At 36.6% G+C, this 7921-nt stretch overlaps 1 long non-coding RNA gene across 1 annotated transcript; it reads left to right on the top strand.

Moving 5' to 3' along the window:
- The first annotated feature begins 599 nt into the window (after window positions 1-599).
- On the top strand, window positions 600-4052 carry LOC148783866 (uncharacterized). Its single transcript, XR_016055926.1, has 2 exons — window positions 600-3622; window positions 3745-4052. It is a non-coding gene; the product is annotated as an uncharacterized LOC148783866 (long non-coding RNA).
- The last annotated feature ends 3869 nt before the right edge of the window (window positions 4053-7921 follow it).

Here is a 7921-nt window from a genome sequence, read left to right as displayed (position 1 = left end):
GGAAGCAACACTTCAAACTTACTTGCCTTCTCCAAAATCGATTGCTCTTCGGTGTTCAAAGTTACTTGCCTTATCCAAAATCGATTGCTCTTCGGCGCTCTTTTTCTCAAATATTTTAATGTTAGGTGAGCAAGGAAAAAGATCTCCCATATCCACCAACATGAATAGTGGCACCTTATCTTCTTACTATTGTTTCATTATTACATTTGATGACGCACTTGGTCATTTCAACTCAAGTCTAGATTCAAAGTTAAGGGTGGCAACGGGCCAAGCTTGGGACGGGCTAGCCTTGGCCCTGGCCGTACCGGGCCATGCCGGGCCAAACAACAAATGATTAAGAAGAAAAAAAGGTAAAACAAGAAAAAAGAAAAAAAAAGAGGGGCGAGCCAGGTCGGCACTGGCCTTAGCCCAGCCCTCATGCCATAGTTTGTGGCTGAAGCCCTACTGGTTTTAGGGTCGAACAAGGTGGAGTAGACAATATTGGTCAAATGTGCTCCTTTTCATAAACGATAGGCACGATGAATTGGTAATAAAATCAAATACGTTTTCTTTTTTTTTTTCATGAGACTCACGTGTGTTGCCTCACAAAGTCTAGACTCCCTTATCAAAAACAGAGGCATGCCACGTTGCATTTGCCGCTACCATGATTAAAATGAGAATATGAAACGAACCTATCCTTTCTTTCCCACACGCTCACTGTAGAGAGGAAATCAAAGTGGTCCTCCTCCTATTGATTCATGCCATCAAGGATTGGTTGTTTGTATTTGCATCCCTAATTGCTATTGGATGATCGCTCCAATCCAAACAAACGTATAGTTGAGGGACCGGAAAGCGCTTTTGTTCGTTTAGAAGCAACGGCCGTTGCTTTCAAATCATAGAAATCTTCTTCCCACGTATAAAGAGGTGGATAAATGGGTCATGAAGAGGACAAATTTTGATATTACAAAGCCCCATTGGAATTACGTGGGGTTGAGACGAGGCGAATGGGGCGATGCCTGTTGACTAATAGACTTGAAGCTATGTGGAGAGAGAGAGAGCAAACAGTTGGCTCTTTCCATGGATGCTTATTAGAGCAATTCCTTTGTCCTTAACTGCTAGTTAGGGCTAGCAATGGGCGGGGCCTATGAAGGCCCAGTTTGGCGCTCTTATTTTTTTGAATGTTAACATAAATTCATCGATAGAAGAAGGTGTTAAAATAGGAAGTAATAGTGAAAGCAAAAGAAAATAGAAGGAGAGCCAGAAGTTAGCTTAGCAAGTTTGTCAGCGTCTCCGTTCTTTTCTATATTGATATAACAAAACATGACCTTTTTGTCAAAGATAACAAGTGAAATCTCCTCCATAATAGAGGTCCATTGTCAGAGAGTCAATTGAGGATTTGGTGCACCATTTGACTGTTAACAAAAATTATTTTTTCTTGTTTTGTCTTTAATTTTTGCTTCATTTGTTTTTAGCCTGGCCCTATGGTGACAAAAGCCAAGGCTGGCCCGGTCCAGCCCGTTGCCACTCTTAAATGCTATCATGTTGAGAGAGAGAGAGCCAAAACAATATAGTTGGCTCTTTCCATGTATGCGTATGTGGTAGAGGACGGCCATGGGCGGTGGGAAACATATGGGAAACATATGACTAGGCCTTGTTTGTTTGGAAATGAAATAGTGGAGTCAGCAAGACAAAATCCTATATGAGTCCGAGGTATCTTTTTTATAGGAAGATGGATAAATTTCATAATGTAGTGCGTTGTGGCTCAACCCATTCACAACGGTTAATGGGCCACTCCTTTCAATGACGGTTAAAACCAACAACAAAAAAAAACTACATCAATTAAGATAAATGCTTCTCCATTACAACAAATCAAAATTTTTGCCATATTGGTGACGAGTCCACCAACTTTCTTATCTTAAAAAAATTTCAAATTCTTGTCCTTGAGGGTCTATATAAAGTCAACGGCTGCAATGGTATCCTTACTTCTTTCTCGCATAACACTAGAGGAAGCACACTAGAGGAGGCTTCTTAGAGAGATGGCCAACTGGAGAAGCTTCATGGTTTTGGTCTTGATCTTGAGCTTGGCTGTGAGGTCGGAACCTCGGAAGATCGAGAGGCTATCATCCACACTGGCTCGAGGTGGCCGCGCTAAGGTTACAATGCCAGATATTGGATCACACAGAGAGGGGAGAGGGTTGGGAATAGATGATTTCGACTCAAAACGACTTAGCCCTGGAGGACCTGACCCTCACCACCATGCTATGCTCGACGTTGGATCACACCGAGAGCGACGAGGACTGGGAATAGAAGAATTCGACACGAAACGACTTAGCCCTGGAGGACCTGATCCTCAACACCATGCTCATGATCCCTAATCCTTTGGTTTCGCACGATTTCGAACCTGCGAATTTGCCATGGGAGTCAACTCAAGCCTACCTTCTTGTTGATCAATGCACTTTTTGATGGAAAGTTCAAGTGTCTTGTTTCCTTCTACGTAATGAGTGTTGCACTTTTGCCTTAATAAAATGGACTCTTGTAGTGTCAAAACCTTGTAGTGCTTGCTTGAGTGCTTCATATTTTCTAAGTTTATTTATTATATACGATAATATTTTTCTAGCTCCTTAAACAATAGGGAAACTACAAAAATTCTCTAAGCATTGTACGAATTTTAAGATAATTCCCACCTTGCCCCTTCGCATGGCCAAGAGGTCCACTGACCCTGTTCGATTTAGTAAATATTCTAAAAGGAACTAAGTTTTTAGGCCCTTAAATTATGTAGGATAGGGGCACAATGCTCCTAGTCTTGGTGCACTTGATTCGTTGCATAAGCCGTGATATAACTTAAGAAATGGGATCTACTACTTGTGAACATAAAGCTTCCTTCCTTCTTACTTTTCATTTTTTTGATTAGGTAAAGCTAGGACTCAAGCTTTTTCTGTATGCTTATTGATAGAAATAAAGTCTTTTACATTATCCTCCTACCTTTCAGAAAGCATGTAGCTTTATTTTTGAGATGGTGTTATGCAAAAGGCCTTTTTTGTCAAATAAGGTTGATGGAATGTGGATTTGAGTAGGAGTACAAATTACGAACGTCATATTCGTAGTCACAAAGGGGTCAACTCCAATCCAGAGAAAGGAAGAGATAGGAAAAAGCGTTTTGTGAGTCAGCGGACTCACTAGCCCGCACATCACAAAAGTCTATCTTTAAGATTCCTATCTAATGGATAGGAAAATATTCTAAAAAAAATATTTTCAAATTTTATTTTATTATATTTTAATTTTTATATTCATAATGTAGATCATGGATCACTGCAAATTTGGATCTAAAATTGATAAATATAATTGGCGTTCAAGGGAGCCTGAAAATAGTATAAGTTAGGGACTCATAAAAACCGGATCCGAGAGAGAGATGATGCAAGCAAGTCAAATTTGCCAAAGAAGAAAGAGAGTTCATGTAAGCAAGTTGGATTTGCCACGGAAGCTCGTGCAGGGCCGGTGATGCGGTCTCCCACTTAATGTCTTCCTTATCGCAAAGGAAATGCATGCCTCCACATCTTTCAACTACTGCAAGGCTCTCTCCTTTTCATCACCGTATCCATTGAGAGTTAAAGAAAGGACACAAATTCCTACATCTGATTTGTTGGTACGTATTGGTGGCCATGGGCCCTCATTTGTTGGTACGTATTGGTGGTCATGGGCCCTCATACGTACTATTTTCTCTCTCTTTAATTTTTATTATAAATATTATGTTTGTCACTTTTGTAGAGAGAGAAGAGTATCATTTAACGGGTAGATGATAGCTATCCAACAGGATTATAGGCTATATTTCTCAAGAGTTTTGAGGAGCAAGCACAACGTTAGAGAGCGACCTATTCCATCTCTCTATAACTAGGTCTTTTATGGAGAGGCATACATAGAGAAACTTTGGATTCTCATTGTTCAAAAAAATCCTCCACTCTGTAATCCTCAGTCTCATGACATCAATTAATCCTCAGTCTCCTGACATCAATTAATCTTGGGAGTTTGGGGGTCAATCTCTTCCTTAATAATACAACATTGGTTTCAGAGCCAAAGATTGCTATGAGTGTGCAGTTATAGCTATGAGTGTGTAGTTATAATTTTTTCGATTCTCACTTTGATGATTTACAATTGCTTGGTTTTTGAGTCTCGCCTAAGCCGTGAGTCAATTTATTATTATTTATTCGTTGTTATCTCTAGGATAATTGTTCCATTGTTGGTTTTATCTTATTATTGTAAAATTAGCTGAAATCTTGTGATATCATCTGTTGCTATTTTTTCTCATTGAACTATTATACGTTCTACAAGAGTTAATAGGCGCACTTTTGTTAACTTATACCATCTGCAAGGAATAAACCCGCTCACAAAAGATTCCCCTTAAACATCCCACAGCCATCAAACGGAAGAGGCAACTTTCTGCCTCTGCGTAATTAGCGCAATAAAAATCCACGCAGTTACGAAGTGATAAGCCAGAGGCAGGATTGAACCTCTTGTTGAGGTGCCACACGGCTAATACCAATACGCTACTTCGTTATTTAATAGATTATTTCATTGAAATCTTGTGAATTTCACTGAAATATTGTATTAGTGCTTCTCTCTGTCAAACCATCTGGACTGCAAAAGTATACATCTTCCCTTTCTTATTTGAGTTGTAATTCAAAAAAAAAAAAAAAAATTTTAGAGAGAGATATAGAGTTATTGTTGTAATTTTAGAGAGAAAGAAACAAAGAGACACATAACTGCTGAAAATCAGTTGGCTTGTATCTTTTTTTCTTCCATACTTTGTTGCTGAAAATTAGAGCATATTTTTTATTGGATTATTAAAAAATGTTATGTACATAACTATTCAAGTAAAGGTTGTAATATAAATTGCAAGCATTTTTTTTTGAACATAAACTGTTCGAGAAAATATTTTTTTGAGGTTGCCGCTCACAGAGAGTCGACAAACCTATTGATTTAACTAGCAGACAACCCTTTTTTAAACATAATTAAATTTTTTGAATTTTAAGGTATTATCTAAAAATTTAAAATGGCATCTAAACTAGTCATGTCAGAACTATCCAAACTTGAAAAACTCAATGTAACCAATTTTTCTATGTGGAAAAGAAAAATTGGATATATTATTTTCCAATATAGGGTAGATTATGTCCTAGATACTGAACCACCAGTTTTAGTGAGCCAATGGTTAAGTCAGAAGGCGACTTGACGAATGGTTAGAAAATGACAAAGTAGCTAGGACTACTACGTTGAGCTTTATGGAAGATGATTTGATTAGAGTATTTGATGATCAAACCATAGCTCAAAGTATGATAGGTACCCTATCTGAAAAGTATGGGACCACTTCTGAAACCCATGTACAATTGTTGTTAGAAAAATACAATTCTTGTAGAATAAAGAATCGGACTCAGTGACCGAGCATGTTTATAAAATGACAGTGCTCACAAAAGAACTTGCTGCAGCTGGAAATCCAGTCCTCGACCGCATGCAATTGTCCATTGTCCTTAACAATCTCCCTCCATCTTGGGAGTCTGTTGTAATTGCATTGAACTATTCTGCATAAGAAATAAACATGTTAAATCTTCCCATACATCTCAGTGTTGAAGCTACGAGAAGAATGAGGAAGAAGTCAAATGAGCTCCACTTTGCCCAAAGTTCATCTTCTCAGATCCCCAAGAAACCTTTCAATTATCAAAAAAATAAAAGGTATAACAGAAATGGGAGAAATTTTAAAAATCAAAAGAAAAAGGTTGAGAATACCTGTTTTTATTGTAAGGAAATTGTGCATATCAAGTTTAATTGTTCTAAGCTGAAAAATAAAAATAGGAATTAGAATAACGACCATGTTCGAAATAGTCAAAATACAAGAAAGGATTTGATTTACGTAGTCCTAGAATCAAAAGTTGCCGACTAGGACTTGAAATATTGGTGGGTCGATTCGGCCTCCACTCGACATGTCTCGAGGACTAAGGTTGGATTCACAGAATTGAAGGAGATTGCAGCCAGTAACCAACAGATTTACATGGGAATGACACCTACTACGATGTACTAGGTGTTGGTACTTTCAAGTTGTGTTTATCTAGATGAACAAATCTCTTATTGACTGATACATTGTATGCGCCCAATTTGAGGTGCAATTTGATTTCTGTCTTTAGGCTAGACGACAAGGGTTATGAAAAAAGGTTCAGGTCTGGTCAGATCACCATTGGGAAGCATTCTAAAGCATTGATGTATGGTACTAAAGTTGACAATTTGTACCGACTGAATATTAATGAAAGTTCATCTTTTTCTGGTTATTCTGATGCCTCTTTTGATGTTTTTGCTTGTATAAATGATTCATATTTATGGCACTTAAGATTATGATATATCAATAAAGATAAAATGAATCAAATAGTTAAAAGAGGCTTATTTCCCAATTTAGGCGAAAATGTGTTCAAAATATGCGAGCCATGTATTTATGGAAAATTAATTAAGAAGTCTTTCCCTAAAGGAAAAAGGTCTAGTGAAATACTTAGCATTGTTTACTCTGATATATGTAGCCCATTGAATGTAAAACACATAGACGTATGGAATATTTCGTAACATTTATAGATGATTATTCATGTTATGGATATGTATACCTAATTAGTAAAAAAATCAGATGCTTTAGAAACATTTAAAGGATATAAAGCTGAGGTAGAAAATCAATTAGGTAGACATATTAAAATTCTTCGAACAGATAGAGGAGGTGAATATTGCTCTACTTTTTTTACCGAATTTTGTAAGGAACATGGTCTAATTTATCAAACAACTATGCCATATACGCTACAACAAAATGATGTAGCTGAAAGAAGAAATATAACTCTAATGGACATTGTTAGGTCTATGATGAGCCATTCAAATTTATCACCTCAGTTTTGGGGTGAGGCGTTCAACACTGCAATGTATATTATTAATCGCGTTAGAACAAAATCTATAGACTTGACCCTATATGAATTATGGACAGGTAGGAAACTTGACCTTACTATCTTGAAAGTTTGGAGTTCTTGGGCACGTGTACTTATACCATCACAAAATAGAGATAAATTACAAAGTAAAACTATAAAATGTTCTTTTATAGGCTATTCAGAACATTCTAAGGGGCATAGAATCTATAATCATGATACTAGATCATTATTAGAAAGTCGTGATGCTCATTTCTTTGAAAATATAGATGATGAAAGTATTTTAAATAAGCTTGTTGACTTACATGAAATTGATAAAGATAAAGGTCTGAAAGACCCAGTTTCTTAGACTCCCTCTACATTAGGTGAGAATGCTTCAATTGACTCAAGTACACCAGACATGTCTAAAAGAACTAGAGCTCCACCTATGACTTTAGAAGAATTTTATGTATTTATGAATGAAGATAATTATTGTTCAATGAGTGAGGATACAATAAATGAACCTCGAAGTTGCAGTGAGGCTATTAGCTCACATGACCCAGCTGAGTAGACTCAAGCCATGAATGATGAATTTGATTCTATTAAAAGAAATCAAGTTTGAGAGTTGGTTGACCTCCCTAAAGATAGGAAAACCATCGATTGCAAATGGGTCCTAAAGAAAAAGCTTAGTGCAAATGAATCAATTGATAAATATAAAGCTAGGTTGGTAGTTAAAGGATTTACCTAGAGGAAGGGTATAGATTATGTAGAGACTTATTCTCTTGTAGCAAAATTTTTATCTATTAGGATCATCCCAACTTTAGTTGCATATTATGATCTAGAATTATTTCAGATGGATGTCAAAACAATTTTCTTAAATGGAGAATTAAAAGAATATATATATATATATATATATATATATATATAAAACAATCAGAAGGGTATGTAATTAAAGGTCAAGAAGACAAAGTATACAAATTAAAAAATCTTTATATGGTCTAAAACATTCTTCTAGGCAATCGTAC

This window comes from Amborella trichopoda, chromosome 1, assembly GCF_054954075.1.
Source record: "Amborella trichopoda isolate Santa Cruz 75 chromosome 1, AtrichopodaSantaCruz75HAP2 v2.0, whole genome shotgun sequence".
Lineage (NCBI taxonomy): Eukaryota > Viridiplantae > Streptophyta > Magnoliopsida > Amborellales > Amborellaceae > Amborella > Amborella trichopoda.
This window is presented reverse-complemented; position numbering and strand designations above follow the sequence as displayed.